This window comes from Zingiber officinale, chromosome 3B, assembly GCF_018446385.1.
Source record: "Zingiber officinale cultivar Zhangliang chromosome 3B, Zo_v1.1, whole genome shotgun sequence".
NCBI classification, from domain to species: domain Eukaryota; kingdom Viridiplantae; phylum Streptophyta; class Magnoliopsida; order Zingiberales; family Zingiberaceae; genus Zingiber; species Zingiber officinale.
Window position 1 is genome coordinate 62,693,917 of NC_055991.1, and position 25,687 is coordinate 62,719,603.

Sequence of the window (25,687 nt, forward strand, 5' to 3'; positions counted from 1 at the left end):
ATATGATAACAATACTTCTTTCTAGGCACAAACTAAAATTACTGCATAACTCACTTTCAGTTCAAGTTATCTACAAAATATCATTGATCAAGAACCTACAATCCAAACATCATTAAAGTATCAAACATCAACATCCAAACATCACCAAAGTTTACAAAACTAAATAGTACCCATAACAATATATCACACATATATATGCCAAAGTATATTGTTTTGTTGGATCAAATCTTCTCTACTTGTGCAATTCTTGTGATTAAAGTACCAAAACTGGCTAAGTATATAACACCCTTTTACTTCATGTGAAAATAAAAATCACATGATTTTAATCCAATTTAACAACAACAAGTCTAGCTAGTCTCCAGTATATATTTTTATCACCAACATTAGAGGTTGTAATATGTCAAGAGCTACTGGACCTTTGACATGTTTATACAAAGAGTTAAGTTTGCTTATTACACTAATATGCGTATCAAGTGTGAAAGGATTTAACTGTGAAATTTGGTGAGCTTATAACTCAAAGTGGTCAAATTTTGATTGACTTAACGTGGCCAACATGGATGGATTGTGTTTGATAGCTCAAAAGTCCATGTACTAGAAAGCTTATCTTTTTAATGGAATCCAAAAAAGAACCACTAATTTTCAATTCCATGTCGAACAGGATACACGTGTTACGGTTGGAAAATTTTTTGTTGTATGCATATCTTTTACATATGATAAAACTATAGGTGAGACCTTCTATGATAAACAAACTTGATTCATATTATGGGTGGGCAAATGCACTACAATATAAGTTGGATAAACAAACTTGATTCATGTTGCAGAGTTAAACTATGAAATAAATACCATATCTCTTTCAGTTGTTCAAAATGTAATCCTTCAGCTATTCCGTAGAAAATGCTCAGAAAAATAAACCATAATATACTCAAAGGTGAATTCAACCAATGACAACCTATAAACTGTTCCAACAGTCCTCTTAATAGCAATAAGTAAGTATATGAAGTGAAACACAATGTGAAAGACTAGATAGCTTGTTTTGTTGATCACCAAGAACAATCATGATTAGGCCAGTCTAAATTCTGTTCTTATGTTATTGCACTTGGGGATGCGCCTCAAAATAGCATACCCAAGTTTGATAATTGTAATTTCATTGGAAAGTAGGACTTAAAGAGATATTCAATACAATCTAATAAGAAATACCCACGTGAAAACTATATTTTTGCCAAGAAGATGACCAGGTACTGTTCCGGATAGCATATTGTTCTGCACGTACCTGCAAGCTCAATAGTTACTTCATGCTGGAGTTGGTGCTAGACAAAGCCAAACATTAAAAGAGAACAAATTTGGGCAAACATTGATGTTCGTTAAATGACAATATAATGGCAAGAAAGGACATACAGTTCTTGTAAATTTGATAGGCCAAAATGATAGATCACCAGTTAACTTATTGTTCTCAAGGTGACTGCAAAAAAACAATTCAAAAAGTCTAGCGAATGATTAAGTGTTTGATATATAAACCAGCAATATTTATATATTACATGTTTCTGAGACTTAAGCATGCACCGAGAGCAGGTATATGGCCACTAAGCACGTTTCCATCAAGCCATCTAAAATATTTGAATTTGACACAGTGACAAGGAATCATTAAATCCATCAACAGTTGTGCCGAATGAAATAAATTGACTTGGAACAGAAGTAGATTCTAACTTACAATTCGACTAGGCCAGTTAAACTAGCAAGCTCTGCAGGTATATTCCCCGTCAAATTTCTCCTTGATAGTCTACTGTTCATTATACGAATCTATTCATTAGTTCACGCGGCGAGAAGATAGCTAAAATTTGTACATTAGCAACAATTCATAGGTCAGCTAGAGAAACTGGAAATCATGCATGGGAAAGCAAAGCAAACATGACAAAGACCAATGAGAGTTAGAGAAGCATTCAGTACATTGAAACAATTTGTGGTTGCGGATCTGAATTACATTGAACCCATGACCATGGAGCTGGTAAGCATGGATCTCCACCTTCTTGTGCCCAAACTTCTTTTGGGTAATGTGATACAAACCTTTCCATGGTCAGTGCTGAAGAGAAAAGAGGTATAAAGGATACACTCTAAAAGAAAATAGTGTTGCTCTAGATTACCAAATTAACAAGATATTTCTTTACTTACCGTCTAGGGATCTATAATTTATCTCCATATACTTGTATATCTCAAAAGCATTTAAGATAGGTCCCTTGGATGAATCATTTGTTTTCTTAAAAGACAAGACAAAAGGGAGACTTATATTATATGATCCCGGTTCATATAGCCGATACTTCCGTTGGGCATTTTCTTCGACATTTACAATGAGATGTGTAAGTTCCTTGTTCCCCGGAAGCACCAACCTGAATTTCCTGATTTCATCTGGTTTCAAATCTTCAATTTCTGCAAAATAACAAAACGCCCAACCATTCCCTGGAAACCCATTCAGGTTAAGACGATAATTTAAGCCTCCATTTTGACCCACTACTGCAGTCTGCATCACCTTGGATGGAGGTCTTTCATCACTATTAACATCTATAGGCACAGTGGTTGATATTCTTTGAGTTCCAGCAGCAACATCAACAAGGTAGTTCACCCTCTTCAAAGAATCAGATTCCCATATTCGATCATATGGATCATCAGGATACCTGCAAGAACAACAAAGTTACCATGTAGACCTCAACAATTATTTAATGCTAGAAAGTATACACCACTATCACACTTGGTATTTGTACCAGAATGGAGGTACAGTGAACTGCAATGTCCTTAGTAAGTAAGTGATAATTACACTTAATTTTAATCTAGTTAGTTTGTGCTCTGCCACTAAGAACTAACAGGCACACCTTATTCAGTCCTTCCTTTTCTCCAGCTAGTATTTGTATTTCCTCACATAATATTCTTGGTGTATTCCTAGACCTCTTTTGGGATTTGAGGGGATTCAATATGACTTTATGGAAATCCGAAGATTCAATTATGCTTAATGTTTGAGAGTGCATAAAATTTGTGTAAAAATTCACAAAGTAGCTCCTTACATGAATCGGTACCAGTAAAAAAATAATGCCACATAAACATTAGTGATAATTCAAGATACAGTTCTCCATCAACACCAAAATTATATTTATAAATCTGCCCAACTTTAGATTATCATAAATAATTTCTTGGAAAAAAATACCTGACAGATTCATTAGTCTCAGCACCGAAATTTATTCTCGCAGATAGACTCAAGAAGAACTGAGTCTCAAAATCCGTGTGGTATAATGATCCATTAAAATGTCGAAGTTCGATGGTGGAAATAAATGGTTCTCCAGTTGTAGCATTAGATACACATATGCTAATTGCTGGAGCAGTAGCAAGGATAACAGCCTCGTGTGTCACAATGGTATTTGCATCATAGATGACAATGGTTGTCCAATGACTTGCTCCAATTGAGATGTCAAATTTCGGATAGACATTACTCTCGTCAAAATTCCCATACAAGAAGCTTGTTCGCACAAGGTAGCGTGTCCTGACTGTAACATTGAATGTGTAACAGTATTTTCGATTATCTGCAGGAAAGTAGCGCACTGTCATGTATTGTTTCCGGTTCTCATTTGGAGCTGATATTCTAGTTGTTTCGCCATATACAAATTGACTATCTGGTGTCCACTCCAGTCCAAGCTCATCTGTATATGATTCATTGCCTCCACAATCTACACTAACAAAACCTGCGTTGCCAGAAATATCAATAATTAGTGCACTTTTACTTCTAAACAAGTGACAAGTGTAAAATGTGAGTATTTTACTCATCAAGACAATCTACAACCACAAATTTACGAATCTTAATCTTCTAGCTAAAATCTCAGTAAGAAGGGGCATTCCAACACAGAAAATTGGACTCAAACAAGAAAGGGGATATAACAAAAGACTAAGTCACTTGCTACTGTGGTAGAAATTATCATCAAACCGACAAACACAAACAAAAGCAAACTCACAGCCCCAACAGGCACGGAAGCAGTAAAAAACAAGCACAATCAGTTCCACATTTTAAGCTTGATGATCCAACACACAGCCCCATATACTATCTTGCGAGTACAGAATCATTAAAATTTCTAATGATGATATTTCTAGAACAACTTAATGTACTACATTCCAGTGAAAAAGGGAACCATTTATCACGAGTTCAACTACTAGTGTTCATGGATTTCCGTGGTTTCCCGTTGATTACATGCTTCTCGTTTCGATTAATAAGACAATTTAGCGTACATTTCCCCATTAGAATTGAATAATCCAACAATTAGGTAAATTCAAGTGGAAAAGTTTGATTTCAGCTGATCCCTAATTACAGTTTACCTAGAACCAAAATCCACAAAACAATGAAAAAGCAACTTTAAAACCAAGAAATGTGCTTAAAAATACAAAATAAAAGTCCATACACAACAAAGGAAGCTTGGAGGAGAAGATTAACCTGGCATTTGAGCTCTGCAGAGAGAGAAGAAAAACGCACCTCGGGACAAAATGAGCCACGGCGATCGCGAACTTGTGACCGGCGTGGACTGGAAGGAGAGAAGATGGTGGTCGCCGTCGGGGAGAAGATCGCGATTAGGGTTGGCGCAGGTTTCGCCGTCGGGGAAAAGAAAACGAAATTAATGAAGAATAGTTGTTGCAACATATAGTTTGTACAAAATTGCAATTTTATCCTTACTATTTGAATAAATCCATCCATCTTAACATAGACCACAAATTTTATCTTAGAGATAAACATTAAGGGATATAAATTTCACTTCATCAATGAAAATAGGCAAATAACTATGTTTGAGTATTTTTTTATAAAATAATTTTTAAAGACAACATAGTTTTAGACACCAAATTAAAATATGCACATTAAAATGTAAGCAACGCTAATAGACAACGGTTGATTAAAACTGTTGTCGTATGCCAAGTAAAGATATCTCATAGAGAACAATTTTAAAAAGTCGTTGTCTTATGTATGTCAAAGACAACGGTTTTTTAAACATTGTTGTCTTTTTTAAAAAAACACGACCAACAACAACAGTTTTCCATAAAACCGTTGTTAAATGACAAAAAGACAACAGTTTCTCAAAAAACTGTTGTCTATTAGGTATGGTTAAATCTATAATTTCTTGTAGTGATGATGTCTAGTCCTTATCAAGTGTTTCAGTCTTGTACACTTGATAACTGGATTAGAACACAACATTAAACTTTAACCTTTTTCTCATACATAAAAACTTGAGTTTAATCATCGGCATTAACTGCACCAACAATCTCTCCCTTTTTGATGTAATAACAACCTAGGTTAAAGTTTAAAAAATATGCAAAAAATAACAATATGAATAAGAAAATAAACATTATGTTCATTCTCTTATTGTTTTTTTTATTTTTGTTGGGTTATGGTTTTTCTATTTTAAACCCTTTACCCTCCCCCTTTGACATTTATCAAAACACAGAAATCAAGCAAGGTAAAAAAGGAAGCAAGTAATAAAAACTTAACCAAAAAACATTTGATAACATCTAGCAAATAACAAGTAGAGAAAAAAATAGAGTTAACTATAGTCTAAAATCTAACAAGTCAAATACATATCAGTAGCAAAATGTAAGTGTGATGATCTATTGAGAAGATGATGGAGGATGACCTAAGCTCCAAGATCGAAGCATATCCAGTAACTCGAGATGGTGAGTCCTCTCCTCCTATCTAAAACTAGATACCTCCTGCCGAAGATTCGTCAGAGACTGCTCAACTCGAGTGGAGGACTCCTTAAGTCAAATAACTCTGTCTTGTAGAGTAGGGCGGTCTGGAGGTGGAGGTAGCTAAAGAAGATCAGCAAGAATATCAGGAATATCCTCCTCCTCTACTGGAATTGAATCTAGGTCAAGCTGAGGTTGATATGTTGGGTCAGGCTGATGCTTGTCCTCTCTCCTCTAGGAAACGACTCCATGATCATCTATATGAATACCAACTAAAGACAAGTTCCTAGGACCTACAATGTCAAACTCATTTAGGACTTTGACATCACCTATGGCTACATCAAAACCTAATAATGCTAAGTATGAGGTCTGAATCTGACAATAAGGCATATGGATCCATCAGCTAGTGGTAACACCGACTTAGTAAATGATGGCATGGAACATGTGTAGACTAATATCTATGTCTAGCCTCTTACACAATGCATAAAGGAGAAACTAATGAAATGATCACATCATGGCTACACCCTAGTGACGAGGGCCAAAGTGCATAACAATAAGACCCTATATAAGACATAATCTTGAATCCTCAATGTGACATACTAGAACTGAGCCATAGTGGGTGCTCACTGCCCCCCCCCCCCATCTGCCTGGCTTCACTCACCAGGACTTTCACCTAGCTTCACTCACTAGGGTTTTTATACTGCCTAGCTTCACTCAGTAGGTCTTTTCACCTGGCTTCACTCACCAAGATTTTCCAACTGCCTAGCTTCACTGACCAGAACTTCTCCTCTGCCTAGCTTCACTCACTAGGTCTTCCACCTGACTTCACTCACCAGGATTTTCCAATTAAATATCCAGTCAGTCTTGACCTACTTGACTCTTCTTCACATCTAACTGGTCAACCTTGACCAGAGAGGAATTGTACCAACAATCTCCCCAAATGAACGATTGCACTTGTAATCTTCACGTATTATCAGTCTCCATGTATTGTCAAACATCGAAATACAAATATCAAGACTCAAGCTTGAGCCTTCTCAAGCTTAGTCAACCAGGTCAACCTTGACCTAGGGAATATTGCACCAACAATCTCCTAGTTTTTGATGTTTGACAATACCTTTAATTTAGGCTAATCTCATAGCCTCAACTTCCTTCATGCCAAGGCATGAATGAGGGTTTCCTTATTCTCCCCCTTTCCTAGAGGGCAAACTCCCTCATTAGGTAATGAAGGCCTAACTTAAACCCTACATTCCCCCCTATTGGCACACATCAAAAAGAACTCTCCCCCTGAAGAGTTACTCACCGTTGTTCACAACTTCACTCATTGTTCACAACACTATAATGAAAGTTTCATACCCTTCATTATCTAAACGCTCACCCTTGAGCGTTATTCAATCCAACAATGAAGGCCCCATACCCTTCACTATATTAACTGCTCACCTTGGAGCAGTACTCCACATTATGATGCTCATCCTAGAGCATCCATAACCCCTCAATGAAGATATCCACTCTCCATTATTTTTCAATGCTCAACCTTGATCAAATATCTTTCTAAACGAAGGTTTAACCACCTTCAATGGTGTCGGAAAATAAATTCCATGTCCTTAAAGAGTAACACCCCCTAAAGACATGTACGTAACTTCTGTTATTGCACCAATAATGACTTGGAATCCCTAAATCTTTAGGAAACCCAAAATTTAGAAGTTTTGAGATTCAAAAATTCAATAATGAACCCAAACCTCAACCTAAACTTCTACTTAGTCTTCCTTAACCAATCCAATCTTGTTTTTGTTGGATTTTTTGGGCCGTGAAAACCGCTTTTTCGCGTCACGGAAACCCCGAAACCCCGCCACCGGATCCGTGCAAAGAATAAAAATTCGAAAAACTACGAGTACGAGTTTACCAACCTATAGATATACACTAGAACTATATGTTAAAGGGTTTTACCCTCGTAGTGTGCCCTTCGCGAGTCCCGCTTGTCCAAAGAGATGTCGGATCTCAAGTTGTCAAAGTAGACAACTCTCTATGCGTATCCACACGAACTAATTAGGTGGAGAAGACCAAACAATAGGTGTGCTACCACCTAGGTGGTTCGGCCAAGAGTGGAGAGGGAGAGCAAGAAAAGAGAGCTCTAGGAGGAAGAAGATAGAATGAATGAGCCTTGAATGAAAAATGAATTTTTTCATTCACAACAAAAGTGGTCGGCCACCTCAAGAAGTGTAACCCCCCTTTTTTGCATTAAGTGGCCATTAAAGAGGGAATTTGTAACCTCCATGAGGTGGCACACACATGTGCCAACTATGATGATGTGGCACATCATCATTGGCCACTTAATGCCAAGTCACAAATGATGTGGCATAAAGTCAAGTCAAACTTGACTCTTCCTCTTCCTCTTGAGTCAAGTCAAACTTGACTAATCTCTCTCATGGTTGATCTAATCCAACCATTTAATTCAAACCAATTTAATATAATGAATCTAATTCATTTAATTAAATTGATTCAATAAGTCATAAACTAAATTAGACTCATTGAACATATGAATCAACTTGAGTCCAACTCAATTAGCCCAATTAGGATTACTCTTAATCCAATTTGATTCATCACATGAATCTAATCCTCTTGGTTCATCGTATGAACCTAATCTCTATCTAATTGTCCTTAGTGTGTGACCCTATAGGTTCTTGTAATGTTGGCAATGCCCCTAACTCATTTAGGAGCATAAGTAATGAGCGGTATCTAAAAACACATCATTACTACCCAAGTTACAAGAATGTTGAGATCCAACATCACCTTGTGACTACTAATTGTGACTCCTCACAATATATGACAAGTGTCCTTCTATCCTAGATATCTAGATTGATCAATATGAGGCATAGACCGTGTCATCCTCTAATCAATCTAAATCTTGAACTCCAAGTAGACTCACTAAATCAAATGAGCTCAATATCTCATATTGACTCATTTGGGCATGGCCATGCACTTCGTGGTCTCACTCTATCAAGAATATCGATGTGACTCCCGTCATATAGGAGGGATAGATCTCATCTACATCACTCACATCCCTCCGCATAATTTGTTACATACCCAGTAATCACTTTTATATTCCACCCAGTTATGGGTGATGTTTGACGAAACCAAAGTACATAACTCCTTATGTAGGGAACCATGGTGACTTCAGATCTAAGGACTAGTAGTCATACTAATAGTCACATGAGAAGGTATATGACACTCATATAACGATCCATGATATTTTCTCATGGCTGGTCATTCAGTATACATTCTTCAATGCATACCCATGTGTCAACTTGATATCTCTATATCCATGACTTGTGAGATCAAGTCATCGAGTTGACCTACATGCTAGTCTTATTGCATTAACATTGTCCCTGAATGTTAATACTCAACTAGGAATGATTAAGAGTAGTGTTCCCTATATCATCTCACCATCGGTTCAACTAACCGATTGATATAGGTAAGAACCTTCTACTCAAGGACGCTATAATACTTAGTTTATTTGGCACCAATACAAGTAAGTATAATAACCAAAAACAAATGCCTTTATTTATATAAGAATATGATACAACAAGTCCATAATACAATCATCAAATGATTGGCTCTAGGGCTCTAACTAACAGTTTTCATCATGAAAACTCCCCCTAAATGTAAACAAATGTGTTTCAAGGGGTTAGGAATGGTTACATGGATGAAAAAGGGTTTAAACAGCTGAAAACAAGCTTTCCCAGCGAAAACCACTGTGTCAATCGATCAATGGATCGATTCATACGGTCTGGACCGATCCACTGCATTTCTGTTCGCGTAAAACACCTTCTCAATCGATCGTCCGATCGATTGAGGTACTTCAATTGATCGAGTGATCGATTGAATGCCTAACATTTTTTAAAATTGATTTCAACAAACTTCAGAAACTCCCCAAAAATTCTACAAAATTCTAAAAATCATAAAAATTCGTGTAGACATTACTTAGGGTATATACTCTCAAGGAAAAATAGTTTTCTATGAAAATACTTTCTATTTTCAAAGATTGACACAAACTTGAAAACTTGTAAAAACTTTAGTGTTTTCTTCAAGTTTGTGTCTAACTTTTCAATGATGATTACTATAAGAAGATAGTCTTCATCAAGGTTTTCCAAAGTGTATTTGAAATCATTTTCAAAACCAATATCCAACCATGTTCTTTGGGCTCAATGCACTTGACTTGTACATTAGCTTTCCCAATGATTGGAAAACACATAACTATATATTTTGATAAACCTAAAACTCAACTAGATGCACTAAATCAATATCTTGAGTTTTGTTCATCATCCTAACATCTCACTTGTATCTAATGTGCACTAAAAACACATACAAGTCACCTTATAAGTCTTTGTAAGATGTAAAGTATAGTTTTGCCCTAAATTAGGGATCATGCATTTCTATCTAGGCATTTTAAGAATTTTGAACATCCACAAAGGATGTTACTTGTTAATAAATGTCATTAGTCCTTAATTGCAAGGAATTAAAAGTGATACATGATGAGTTATGGCATACATCAAAAACAAATGATTTTTTCAAAAGAAAATTCGCTAGAACTACATGATGTATGTATGACATGACATGGTATTTTTGTATTTTTCAAAATAAATCATGAATGTAAAAATGACATCATGGCATGTGATGAGCAAACAAAGCATGGTAGTTTAGCTTAAATGAAGTACCTAGATTATTTATCTAAGTGTCCTTAAATCCTTAGCTAAGCTTAAAATTAACCTAGTTTGCCCCTTATCTACTCATGAAAATGCCAAAATCTAAATTGGCATTTCTTTAACCCATGATTAAATTTGTGCCAATTAAAATTAAGTATATTCCTCAATGTTTGGCACACTCTACTCTTTCAAAAAGTAATAACTTTAAATTAAGGTTTAGATTTGCCTTTAAATTCCTAAGAAAATACCAAAATCCCAACTTGGTATTTCTTATATTTTCCCAATTTGTGCCAATTTAAAATAAAATCTAAATCCGCAAGTTTTGGCACATTTTACTCTTTCAAAGAGTAAACAAAAATCTACTTCATTTTCAAAGATTAATAATAACCTTGAAAATGCTCTCCGAGTGCCAACTTCATCAAAGTAGCGTTAACAACCCTTCCAATTAGAGTTGACACTCTCTAACCTATCTAAGGGGTAGAGAAAATGCTCCTAGGAACCCTAAACCTATTGGTGCTCCTTGGATGCTTTAGGTACTCACTAGGGATAACTTCCCTAGATACCTTTCTAATGACCTTGTTAGGCTTCTTAGAAGCCTTGGTCACCTTTTCTAGGTCAACTCTAGGGATTTCTTCCCTTGTGACCTTCTTAGTGACTTTCTTAAACTTCTTTGAAGTCTTAGTCACATTTGTCGTAAAAATACTCTTGGGGATAACTTCCCTAGTATTTTTGACTTGACCACTAGACCTACACTTGGTTCTATAACTATATGGAATCCTATGGTAAGAAGGCACATCCTTCTTGGTTTTAGGTTTGTATCCCAAACCCCTATGACCCTTGTTGTTTTCCTAGACCTAGTTTATGCTCATTTTACCCTTTTAGGATATTTTCCATCCTTTTTAGGGTCTTTCCCATTTTATCGAGTTTTGACCTCAATACTTGATTTTATTTCCATAAATCTCTAGATTTTGATTTTTCATTATGTCCTTGAGCATTTTTATTTTTAGGCTTATAACTAAAATCCTTAGAGTTCTTGCCTAAATTTTTATCTACCTTTCTAATCCTAGGTGTAGTAGTTTTAGCATGAAGAGCTACATATTTTTCCTTAATGCTATCATGCTTTCTATTTCTATGGTAAATAGCATTAAAATGAAATAAATTAGAGCTAGCATGCTTTTTACCACTATTTAAGGGGATAGGCTCAATAAATGATACCTTGGCTTTTACCTTGGAAGCTCCCCCTTGACTTGTGCTTCCTCCCTTGACTTTGACCGCTTTCTTCCCCTTAGGACATTGACTTAAGTAATGCCCTTTTTGATTGCACGAAAAGCACACAATGTTCCTCTTTCTTGTCCGATTTCTGCCGTAGTATGCCATTGGATCAACATGTGCTGGATTTCAGATCCTTACCTGTGTCGACCCCATCCCATACTATATCTTGGCTACCACAGTAGGTCAGCACCCCGATGGTGGTGAGGGTAGCTAGTCTGAACGAGGTTTCGTGCCCAGGCGTGGAGGTAATAAATATAGATTGTTTTCCATACAATGTATCGTGATGAGGAGTTTTGATGGTTGACTGGTCCATGTAACTTTGGCTAGCACTGTTTGTTGACGAACCTCAGTTCCAGCTATCCTGTTCTGGAAGTGAACCTCCAGCAGTGAGTCGACGAAGGAGCAATCCAGGTTGGGTAAGTTGTGCTATAGATTGATTACATTATGTATTGAATTAGATTAAGGAATCAATTGAGATGTGGATTGATACGGATTTGTATCGTATTATGTTGGAGATTTCGTGATTTATGATTGTTTGGATGGCAGTGGCCAAATGGTTTTGGCAGTGAACCTCTTCAGCTGAGAGCTAATGGAGAAATCATCCAATTTGGATTTGGGGCTATTGATTTGCTGTGGCGATCTTTCTTCTATTGAGGATTGAAGGAAGGGGGTTATTAAGGTTAGTTTTCATGGTAAGAACAGATCTGATCAATAAATATATTGATATTATAGGACCATTGGGCCGGCTAGAAGGGAGGGTTGAATAGCCCTGAATAAAACACAACCCTTTCTCGAACGATTAAGCTAACACTTGAAAAATCGATTAAGCAGAAAATAAAGCATAAAGATGAGGCACTGGATTTGACTTGGTTACAACCGGGGAGGTTGTTAATCCAAGGAAGATGGTCGCACTAAGAACTCGTTCAGGTGGAGAAGCCTCGTTTACAGTAGTGTAGGCACAGAAAGAGAGAAGCTAATCTAAGCAGTGGAAGCACACAAGTGTTGTAACAATTTCTGAACTGATGAAAAGCTTCTGGACCAAGGCTATATTTATAACCTTGATCGGGGCGCCTGGAAGGGGTTCCGGGTGCCATGGGGGGATAAAACTTTATCCCCAACGTTCAGATCGCGTTTGATGCGATCTGGTCAACAAAACAGGTTCGGACTCCCGAAAGGGTTCCGAGCGCCCCGGAGCTGAAAGTCAACAGTGGTTGACTTTTTCATCCGGGACCTCTGCTCCGGTTCGGTTATGCTCGATCCGGGTCTTCTACTCCGGATCCATTCACTTGGGTGATCTCTACCATCTGGAAAAGGGCACACCCGAACCCAACTTCCGGTGTTCTCGAGCGGGCTTCCCTCCGGCTTCTCGTCCCTCGAAATCGCCGCGTGTTCCCTTCTCGTCCGCCAGCGTACTCATCCGCAGTCTTCGTCCGTCAGACGCACCACGTGCCGTCCTTATCGCTAGCTGCGTCTCTTGCACCCCGAGCAATCTTCCGCTCCGGCTTTCGTCCCTCAGAACCACTGCGCGCTTCCTTTTCGTCCGTCGGTGTACTCTTCCGCAGCACCTCGTCCCTCGGACTGTCGTCCTTCTCGCTAGCTGCATCTTCCGCTCGACTACCTGTGCTCCTAAGCTCCTGCACACTTAGACACAAGGTTAGAAACACACAGGACCTAACTTAACTTGTTGATCATACCAAAACAACCTTGGGGTTCCAACAATCTCCCCCTTTTTAGTGTGATCAACCCAAGTTAAGCTAGGGTTAAAATAGACATTAAATAAAATTAAGTAAATTAATTTAATTTACAATTTAAGTACAAAAAGATAGAAAAAATTAAATCTATCTACCGCCCCCGTAAATTTGAAAAAAAATATTTAAAAGAAATGTTAAGTTAAAAACAATTCTAAGTACCAATTTTAGGGACATATTTTCTTGAAATGTTCTTAATTTGTCCCGGGTGATATTTAAAGTACCAATTTAAATTATTAAATCTTCTAAAATTGGTTTTAGATGAACATGCATAGTTTTTCAAGTTATCTACTTGAATTTTTAAATCATCATTTTCAAGTTTCAAATTTTCATTTGCTAGTTTTAATTTATCTAATTCTTCTAAGGGACAAGACTTAGCTAGAATTACTTTTAAATTTTTATTTTCACTATCTAATTTGCAGCAATCTTTTGTTAAAAGTTTAACGAACTTAAACATTTTATCGAGAGCAAGAGATCGTACCTGACTTACCTTGTCGATCTCATTGTTTGTTTCTCCCCCTGAGCTGCTGCTTTCTTCCGACGTGTCTCCCCCTTCATCGATGCTCTCAATGCTCATTTCGGATGAGCTTGAATCGCAGTCGTCGTCTTGATGACTCGCCATCAGTGCGAATCCGGAGAATGCTTCGACTTTCGATTCGGACGACGTATCGTCCCACGTCACCTTCAGGGCCTTTCATTTTTGGATAGGCTTCTTACCCTTCTCCATGTCTTTGTTCTTCAGCTTGGGGCAGTTGTCCTTGACATGCCCTTCTTCGTCGCAGTGGTAGCAGCGGATTTTCCTTTTCTTTTTCCCCTGCAGATGGTTAGTAGATCTAGATTTACAAAGTTTCTTGAATCTTGTTACCATCATTACCATTTCCTCATCGTCGAGAGAAGATTCCGACTCAGGTTCGTCTCTCGAAGCTTTGAGGGCGACGTTGTTCTTGGGCTCCTTCATTCCTGCACATCTTGACTCATGCACTTCAAATGTTGAAAAATATTCTTCTAATGAAATTTTTTCTAAGTCCTTCGAAATGTAAAAAGCATCTACTAGTGATGCCCATTTTGAATTTCTCAGAAATGAATTTAACGCGTACCAAAGCAAATCTCGGTTACTGACCTTTTCTCCAAGATTTGTGAGTCCGGTGATGATTTCTTTTATTCTGGAGTGCAGATGTGCGACTGTCTCGTCTTCCCTAAGTCGCAGGCTGGTGAGCTGATTGCGAACCAGATCTCGTCTAGCGAGCTTGGCTTCGGACGTTCCTTCGTGCAGCTCGAGGAACTTCTCCCAAAGTTCCTTTGCGGAGTTATAGTTCCCGATCCGGTTGACTTCTTGAGGTGGAAGAACACTTAGCAGATGGTATTCTGCTTTACCGTTCGCCACGAAGTCGGCCTGCTCCTTTTTTGTCCATTGATATATTTCCTTGTTCTCTGGAGCTTCAAAGCCAAGTTTCATTGTTAAAGTTAATTCAATATCGGTGGTAAAGAATACTTGCATATGTTTTTTCCAAGTGGCGAAATCCCCTTCGAATTTCGGTGGGTGGATGCTTGGTCCGACCATCTCTTTGTTGCTTCAGATGGCGGTTAGTCCTTCTGAGGCGTCTCGGCTCTGATACCACTTGTAGGACCGTTGGGCCGGCTAGAAGGGGGGTTGAATAGCCCTGAATAAAACACAACCCTTTCTCAAACGATTAAGCTAACACTTGAAAAATAAATTAAGCAGAAAATAAAGCATAAAGACGAGGCACCGGATTTGACTTGGTTACAACTGGGGAGGTTGTTAATCCAAGGAAGATGGTCACACTAATAACTCCTTCAGGCAGAGAAGCCTCGTTTACAGTAGTGTAGGCATAGAAAGAGAGAAGCTAATCTAAGCAGTGGAAGCACACAAGTGTTGTAACAATTTCTGAACTAATGAAAAGCTTCTGGACCAAGGCTATATTTATAGCTTTGGTCGGGGTGCCTGGAAGGGGTTTCGGGAGCCTTGGGGGGATAAAACTTTATCCCCAACATTCAGATCACGTTAGACACAATCTGGTCAAGAAAACAGGTCTGGGCGCCCGAAAGGGTTCCGGGCTGCTTCGGGCGCCCTGGACTGCTCCCGATGCCCCGGAGGTGAAAGTCAACAGTGGTTGACTTTTTCATCCGGGACCTCTGCTCCGGTTCGGTTCGGCTCAGTCCGGGTCTTCTACTCCGAATCCGTTCGCTTGGGTGATCTCTGCCATCCGGAAAAGGGCTCACCCGAACCCAACTTCCGGTCTTCTCGAGCGGGCTTCCCTCCGGCTTCTTGTCCCTCGGAATCGCCGCGTGTTCCCTTCTCATCTGCCGGCGTACTCATCCGTAGTCTTCGTCCGTCAGACGCACCGCGTGCCATCCTTCTCGCTAGCTGCGTCTCTTGCTCCCCGAGCAATCTTCCACTCCGGCTTTCGTCCCTCGGAACCACTGCGCGCTTCCTTCTCATCCGCCGGTGTACTCTTCCGCAGCACCTCGTCCCTCGGGCTGCCGTCCTTCTCGCTGGTTGCGTCTTCCACTCGACTACCTGTGCTCCTAAGCTCCTGCACACTTAGACACAAGGTTAGAAACACACAGGACTTAACTTAACTTGTTGATCACACCAAAACAACCTTGGGGTTGCAACAGATATAAGTTTTAGAATGTGTTATTTTGTGGTGGTTTGGTTAGTTGTTGTTGATGATGTTAGGTTGATATGGATTTATGATGGAGATTTGATCTTATGATAGGTTTTGTGGTTGATATCATTATGTGGTGGATAGGACAAAACATCTTCTCCAAGTGCTCCCTTGGTCGCTGTGTGTTGTTGTCCTTCTCCCTTTTCTACCATCGTCCATGAGACTAATTCTTCTCTAATTTGTACATTACAAAACCTAAAGAAACCTTGAGTTACATTCGAGGGTAGTATAAATTTATAACTAGAGTGATAAAAGATGAAGACATGACACGTAGGCCATATCCAATCACATTGGGGGTAAAGGCCATAATATATATAACATAAATCTACTATGATTTCAACAACTAATTATGAGCCGCAACGCGGGTAGCGCCCTTTGCGGGGGTGAGGGGGCAGTGCCCCCGGTGAAAAATTATTTCACATACTTATTGTATGAGTTGCTGCCATACCTGAGACCCTGCAACCCACAAAAAAAATCGAGAGACCATGTTGTTCACAACACTTTGGTCGAGACTACCTTGTTGTTCACAACTTCTATTGGTCCAAACCTTGGAAGTATATTTCTATCAAATGAAATAAATTATAGCACTCGTTCATAACAAGTATGAAGATGCTATATCCTTTAGTTTGTTCATATACTCACTGTTTCGTTCCCAACAGAAAACTCATAAACATACAAATCATAGTAAACCTATCATGCAATTTCTATATCACATATAAAATCTTACAACATAGTATATGCCTTCACAAGTGCCTTCGATACCACTATAAGGAACTAGGGAGCTAAACATGGGAAAGCACTACTAAAAACATCCAGTTCCTCCAGAAGATCTATGCGAAAGGAAAAATACATATACTAAATTTTACATAAGAGGGTTATACCTTTGATGCGTGTACTCGATCTCCTGACAGCTAGGATCTCAGCACGATCATGTGTCTGTGCCTCTTTCGGTATCCACACAAACACAAGAAAATGGAGAAGACCAACACTCAAGGTTGTGCTAGCAACCCTCTAGTGAGTTTCGGCCAAAGAAACGGAGGAGAGGAAAAAGAATAAAAAATTATACTAAAAAATGAGAGACAAATGCTTTTGTACTTCATCCAATGAAAATACTGAATGAGCATTAATTTACTTAATGAGACTTAATGAGCATTAACACTCTATTAAGGTCATTTTGAAACTCTTCATTTTGAATTCAATTTTCAAAATTGAATAAATTTTCAAATTAACTCTTCATTAATTCTCTTTACTCAATGAATTCACTTGAGTCTAACTCAAGTTTAATTCGAATTAGATTGAATCCATATGGTTGAATTCACTTGAGTCTAACTCAATGATTCTAATTCGGATATGTCAATCATCTCATAATTGACTCTTAGAGCTAATACTAACACTCCAAGTCAAATATCACTTGTTATAGATGCAACAGAAAGGGACACTATAAGCACGAGTGTACGAATCTTAAAGAAGATAAACCAAAGAAATTCAAGAAGAAGAAGGCCCTCAAAATGACATGGCATGAGTCATCCTCAGAAGGATCAGACAATGATGAGCCAAAGAAAAACAACTAACTTGCACTAATGGCATCCAGATCAAAATCTAAAAGTGAATCAGATCAAGATGGGGAGTCTGAATACAAGTCAAGGTACGAGTCCATACTCATTTCTGATGGTTCTGATAAGGTATACCCAAATCTATCTTCATAGTTTTTTAAAATCATTGTATGCATGCATAGGAAACTATCTAGATATGAAAAACAAAATGAAATACTCCTTAAGAAAATCAAACCCTAAAAGAATAAATCAAGTCACATTCAATAACTGAACCTACTCAAACTAAAAATCTAACTCAAGTTGAAAATCTTGAGGAGGAAAATTTCAGTTTGAAGGGTGAAATTGATAAATTTAAAAAAATTATTAGAAATATTCACAACTAGATTCATGTATCTAGATATGATACTTGGATCCCTACGAGCTGTATACAACAAATCCGGACTCGAATACAAGTCTAGCTCAACAAATAAAACCTTTATATCACTAATAAGCCAAAATAAAAATCAAACCAAAGTTTTGGTTCCAAAAGCTTATCTAACTAAGAAAGTAGGACTAAACCAGTATTATATACCCAAAAATGAAATCCACTACCTAAAAACAAAATGAAATAATTCAAATCCAAACATAAATTCTAAATTTAAATCTAATAACTCAAATCCAAACTTAAGCTCTAAATTTAACTAGAGTGGGGCAAGATGATAGTAAGTTAGGAAAACCTAGTCTAAGGAATTAGGTAGGGTAAGGCGTACCCTATTTGGTCTACATAGCTAAGTGGAACTAATTGAAGCTACCTCTCCATATCCTATACTAGTTAGACTAAGTATTATCAATAGGAAAAATTAAATGTTCAATTTCTTAATAAGACTTTTTCTAAAAGTAACTGTTACTCTGATACCCAAGAAGACCCTTGTGTCTCGCCATAACCTGGAAGTCAATTTTTGAAATATACATTTAATTGACTGACGGTTAAATCTAAATCTAATATAAGGTCAAACTAATCAAAATTTTAACATAACTCATCTCACAAAACTATATGATAACTTGGTTGAAGAAATAGACCGAGTGAGATGATTAAGGTAAATTAAAATTAAAATTAAAATTAAAATTAAATTAACTTAAAATTAAATTAACTTAAAATTTAAATTAAAAATTAAAAAAATAAATCAAATTATATGAAAATTAAAATTAAATCAAATTAAAATTAAAATTAGAATTAAATCAAATTAAATTTAAATTAAATTAAAGTTAAATTAAAGTTAAATTAAAATAAAAATAAAAATAAAAATAAAAATAAAAATTAAATTAAATTAAAATTAATTTAAATTAAATTTGAACTTAACCAAAATTAGTTAAAGCTTAATTTAGGACTTAAGTTAAACTTAATCAAAATCAACTAAAACTTTAAATTAAATTATTTTAATGAATATTAAAATTTGATCAAAAATTTATTAAAACCTCTTAAACCTATTTAATTAATACAGTTAAAATGAAATAAACTTTAAAATTAATTAATTAAAATTTTTTAATGTAATTAAATCATTTAAAATTAATTAATTAAACTATCTAAATTAACCTTTTAAAATAAATTAAACTTTTAAAATTAATTCAATTAAACGTTAATATTAACACTAAAAGTCAAACTTAACGTTTAAAATTTAAATTTAAACTCAAATTTTGAAGTAAACTCAATTAAAATTCAATTGAAAACCTAAACTCAATTAAATAAAAAAAACTTAATTTAAAATTAATTTCAACCTACATAAGTATATAACTAAATAAATTTTTTTAAAAATGATTCTAGGCGCCTCACACAAAGGCGGCAAAAATCCCACCAAATCACGACCAATGCACCTTCAACTACCTTGAAGGCCTCCTCCATAAACCATTGAAGGTGCCTTCCATCAGGTTGAAGGTACCTCCAATCCAGTTTTTAGCAGCGAACAGAAGAGTTGAACACAACTTCTGTTCGTTCGCTTGGCGACTTCCATCAGCCCTCTAGCTGTCTTTTCTTCCTTTTTCAAGTCCCAAACTACAAAATAACTCCTAGGTATCCTTTAAACCTAATCCTTCAATGTTGTCTTATTTATTTAATATATTTTCTTAATTTCATGTGTATATCCATTAACTATTTAGGAAAAGGTGGGTTGTTAATCCACTTATTACTACCCCTTCTACTAATGCTAAGTTCTGTTGGACTCTATGGGTATTTTGATGTGATCAACCAAGTTAGTTAGGTCCTGCTTGTTGGATCGAGACGCGCTAGAGGGGGGGGTGAATAGCGCTCGTGGCGTGGCTATTTCTTTTTCAAATCGGAAAACTATCGGAGTTTAAAAACACGCAGCGGAATAAAGAACAAACACACACAGAGAGACACGAGAGATTTTACTTCGTTCAGAGCCTAAGGCGACTCCTACTCGAAGGCCCGCGATCCTTGATCGCTTTCCGTGGGCAACAACTATAAGCTCGTAAAATGTACAATAAGATATTACAATTGAAAGAACTAAAACAAATTATACCGACAACAATAAAGTAGCAGAATCTGAAGCTCCGGGTTGTCGGGGACTTGTAACAACACTTCTGGGCGTTTCTAGAGCAGCTTGTAGCGTAAGGATTGCTTGGAGTTCGTTTGAGAGAGCTGCTGGTCGAAACCCCTTATAAAGGGTGTTCAAGGCGCCTTCTACTGTTCACCAAGGCGCCTTGAATGGCCGAGTCAGCCGCGGAGATAAGGGGCGAACTGGTTGAACCTTATCACAGATTCAAGGCGCCTTCCACTGTTCACAGGGCGCCTTCATCTGTTCAAGGCGCCTTACACTGTTCATCAAGGCGCCTTGAACAGCTTCTCGCAGCCAGCTCCTTGCCTTGCACCCGAGGCGCCTCCAAGCTCCATGGAGGCGCCTCGGACACTGTTCATCCGAGGCTTTAGGTTGCTCCTTTGCACCTGCAAGATATGTTAGTCCCAAACACTATCCTGCAACACAAAGTTAGCACAATAAACATTATAAAAGAAGTATAGACAGTCTCCGGACTGTCCGAGTCTGACTTCGGGTTTCCGACCGGAAACCCTAGGTCGACCTGACGCCTACTATTCCCTCTACGGGGAACGCGTCCTCACCTACTCCCCTCAGGAGAGATTACCTGTTGCCAGTCCGGTCCTCCAGACCGACTGGACTTTCTGCCTAGGGTTACCACCCCCTAGGACCTAGGGTTACCGCCCCCTAGGGTTTTTCTCCACCTAGGATTACCACCCCCTAGGACCTAAGGTTGCCGCCCCTTAGGGTTTTCCTCCACCTAGGGTTACCGCCCCCTAGGACCTAAGGTTGCCGCCCCTTAGGATTTTCCTTCACCTAGGGTTACCACCCCCTAGGACCTAAGGTTACCCACCCTTAGGATTTTCCCTTGCCTAACCGCAGTTAGGACTTTCCTGAAACCTTATTTAACCACGTTAGATAACAAGGAGTCTTAACTTTGAATCCCTTTGCCATTATCAAAACTGAGGTTCGATCGTCGGATGCTTACTGCACCAACAATCTCCCCCTTTTTGATTATGGCAACCGAAATTCAAAGTTAAGTCAAAATGCAATAAAGATACGCATAAATAAGCACAGGCATAAAACATAGGCACATTCACAAATTCACAACAAAATTTTTGTTTTAATTTAATTTATAATATTCTTTGAATTTCTTCCTACTCTCCCCCTTTGCCATATATCAAAATACCCAAGAGAGTGAAGAAAATCTGGGCCTTAGCTTAACTTTCAAAGATAATTTTTAATCTTATCTTCCAATCTTTTAATTTACTTTTGATAAACACTTAGTTTTTCTTGTAAGACTTGTAGATAGGTGAAATCATAATTTTGAATGCAAAATTCTTCCTTTAGTGTGAGAGATACTCTTAGCTGAGATAAAGTTATTTTGTCTTTAAACAAATTTTTGTACTTAGCTAAATCTCTTTTTTTTTTTTGTTTTAAACACTTTAAAAAGTACTTAGCTAAAAAATACTTAGCTATATTTGAAAATACTTAGCTATGTTTTCAGCATAAAAATGATTGCGTTGAGAAAATATCTTGCCAAGTAGCTAAGTTTAGAAAATAATTTAACTAAGTTTAGTTAGAGAAAACTTAATTAAGTACTCAGCTTTGAAAACATTTAGCTTATAGAGGAGTTATAATTTAAAAGTCAGGTCATAAATAATTTTAATTTTAAAGCTAAGTTAAAAATAGCTTGAATTTTCGAAGATATGCCAAAAATAGTTTTTAATTTTAAGGTCAAGTCAAAATTTTTAAAGAAAAACTAATTTTAAAACCGACTCAAAATCACTCCCCCTTAATTAATGCCTTAATAAATTTTTGAGTTCAGGAGTTCAAGTATGAGGTTAAATAGATTTTAAGTTGTCCAGATTGTTTTGTTCAGGTATCAGAGCCCTAAAGTATGAGCATGCTCAAACTTCAAATCTCCATTTCCTTCAAGGCAAATTCCATATTCTTGTAAGTCTAGTCAATTTAGGGGAGCAAGATTTTCAAGTTAGTTTTTAAGTATTTTTCTAAGGTTTTTGAATAAATTTTTCAAGGATTTTTCAAAGGTTTTTGAATAAGTTTTCCAACTATTTTTCAAAGGATTTTGAAATATTTTTCAAAGGATTTTGAAATAAGTTTTTCAAATATTTTCAAAAGATTTTTAAATAATTTTGAAAGAGATTTTGAAAAGATTTTTAAATAATTTTGAAAGAGATTTTGAAAAGATTTTTAAAAGACTTTTTAAATAATTTTGAAAAAGATTTTGAAAAGTTTTTTAAATAATTTTGAAATTAATTTTGAAAATATTTTTTAAACAATTTTGAAATTAATTTTGAAAATATTTTTTAAATAATTTTGAAAAAGATTTTTAAATAATTTTGAAATTAATTTTGTAAAGATTTTTAAATAATTTTGAAAAAGATTTTGAAAAGATTTTTAAATAATTTTGAAATTAATTTTGAAAAGATTTTTAAATAATTTTGAAATTAATTTTGAAAATATTTTTAAATAATTTTGAAAAAGATTTTGAAAAGATTTTTTAAATAATTTTGAAAAGATTTTTAAATAATTTTGAAATGAATTTTGAAAAGATTTTGAAAAGATTTTAAAATAATTTTGAAAATATTTTGAAAAGATTTTAAAATAATTTTGAAAAGATTTTCAAATAATTTTGAGAAGATTTTTAAATAATTTTGAAATTAATTTTGAAATTGATTTTGAAAAGATTTTTAAACAATTTTGAAATTAATTTTGAAATTGATTTTTTAAATTTTAAGTTTCTTAGTCATCTCACCCGATCTAAGTTTTCAATCAGGTAATCCTATAATTGTTGTGAGATGAATTGAGGTTCAATTTAAGGGTTTGTTTTAACTTTGTGTTAGATTCAGGTTTAGCTTTGGGTTCAACAAGTAAGCATTCTTTGGATAAACTTCTGGGCTATGGTGAGTCACAAGGAACTCATTAAAGTAACCATGCCTTCGAGGTTTTCCAAATAGTCCTACCCATTGAACTTAATACTAAACCTTGGTCTAACTAGTTAGGATCCATTTAAGGGTAGCTTCGGTCAGTTCCACTTGGCCAAATGCACCAGGTCGAAGCCATATCTTCCTAGACATGCGATGCCCAAGCTTCCCTAACGTACTATCATCCAAAAACTTCACCAGTACTGTGGGTCAAGTTAAACCTAGCCCATTTTATCTAACCTTAATTACCCTGCCGGGTAATTTATTCTTGCTTTACCCTATTCCGGGTAAATTAGGTTCAGTTACCCTGTCGGGTAGTTCAGTTGGAGGTGCCAGCTAGTTTGGATCCTCCATTTACTTTTCATAATTTCGAATTTAATTTAATTTAATTTCGAATTTGACTTTTAAGAATTTGATTTTTAATTTTAGGTTTCGAATTTTAAATTAAGAATTTGATTTTTAATTTTAGGTTTTTAATTTAATTTTGAATTTTAAATCAAGATCGTTTTTCTTCTAGCTCCCCCTGGATCACGGCCTCGATATGGTCTATCGAGGTAGTATATATGATCCTTAGGGACCCAGTATTGACCAAGTCCAACTTGATTGATCAATTTGGACTTGGGGACCCATGCTTAGACTGATTTACTACTTTGTTTGTTTATTAAGGATAAGTAAGATTTAAATTTACTTTTATATCCTAGTCCAGTTCTATTGTAAATGGCCCTTTGTGTCCCAAGAATTAGATCCAAATTCTTGGAGCCCAGAGAGAACTTTTCTAAAGTGATTTTTAAATCATTTAACTGATTTTTCAGATTTGAATTTCTTTCTCAAGTTGTTGTACTTGAGTTGAATCTTCAGTTAAAGATTTTGAGTTAGTTACTCCTTTAAGAATGGTTATTTCTTTTAAAAGTGACTTAATTTTCAAATTTGACTTGGCTAATTTGCGAAGTAAATAATTGACTAAATTATTAAGCCTAGGAATACTTACAGCGGAGTCTGGCCCTTCGAAAATGGATGCAGATCCGTGGCTTTGCTCGGAGTCGGCTTCTGACTCGCTCTCGGATTCGCTGATCTGGTCCCGGGCCATCAATGCGAGTAGACTCGTTTGGTCGAGTTCGTCATCTTCATCCTCCGAAGAGGATTCGTCCTAGGTTGCCTTTAGGACTTTCCTTCTTCTTTGCTTCTTGGCTTCTTTTTGATTTGGGCAGTTGGCTTTTATATGCCCCTTTTGGTTGCACCTGTAGCAAGTGACTTCGAACTTCGTCTTTGAGTTTTGTTGAGCCTCCTTGGATTGAACTGCCTTCTTCAGATCTTTCTTGTTGAAACCTTTCTTCTTCTTGTATAGTTTCTTTACAAGATTCACAAATTCGCTGGCCAGTTCATCTTCCGAATCTTCTGAATCGGGTTCATCTTCTGATTCCGATTCAACTTTTCGCCGTCCTCTTGATTCCCTTATTCGACTTGTACCTGCAACCAAAGCAATGCCCTTCTCGGATGGCTGTGCATTAGTCTGTTCATGGAGTTCAAATTCACAAAATAATTCGTCTAATTTTAAGGAAGACAAATCCTTAGAGACTTTGTAGGCATCTACCATTGATGCCCACAATGAACTCCTAGGAAATGAGTTAAGAGCATACCTTATTATATCTCTGTTTTCTACTTTCTGCCCGATTCCATGAAGGGAATTCAAGATATCTTGAATTCGAGCGTGTAAAGAACTTGCCGTCTCGCCTTCCTGCATTTTCAAATTATATAATTTATTAAGTAACAAATCACGCTTACTTACCTTGGTTTCCGAGGTGCCCTCGTGTAGTTCGATTAGTTTCTCCCATAGTTCTTTTGCGGAGGAGAATGGACCGACTCTGTTGAGCTCTTCTTTGGTAAGACCACATTGGATGGTGCAGGTGGCTTTTGCATCAGCTTCCACCTTTTTGATAAATGCTGGCTCCCAATTTTCACAGGGTGTAGGCTTACCGTCGGTACCAGTTGGCAGTTCCAGTCCTGTTTTGATGATCATCCATGTATCGAACTGGATCTTCAGATATATCTCCATTCTCCCCTTCCAATACCCGAAGTCTTCTCCGGAAAATAGTGGGGGACGAACGGTGCTATATCCTTCTTGTTGGGCCATTTTAGATCTAAAAGAAAAAAAACAACAAAATCTATTCCAAGACTGAGTCTTGGATTAGTAGTGCGAGAGAAAGAAAAAAAAACGAGCCCAAGTGGAATTGACCAACTTTGAGCAACACCGATTCGTGAAAAGCAATTAGAATATAGCTATGAAGCTAAATTCTGATCAACTCCGAACAAAATACAACGAAAAAAAAATGTTTTAAATGGTGGTTGCACCAAATTTAAAACAACCCCGCTCTGATACCAATTGTTGGATCGAGACGCGCTAGAGGGGGGGGGGTGAATAGCGCTCGTGGCTATTTCTTTTTCAAATCGGAAAACTATCGGAGTTTAAAAACACGCAGCGGAATAAAGAACAAACACACATAGAGAGACACGAGAGATTTTACTTCGTTCGGAGCCTAAGGCGACTCCT

General features: G+C 36.8%; 1 pseudogene; it reads right to left on the reverse strand.

The window, feature by feature from the left end:
- Positions 1-1,351: 1,351 nt before the first annotated feature.
- LOC121968325 lies at positions 1,352-4,486 on the reverse strand (annotated as a pseudogene).
- Between the last annotated feature and the right edge of the window lie 21,201 nt (positions 4,487-25,687).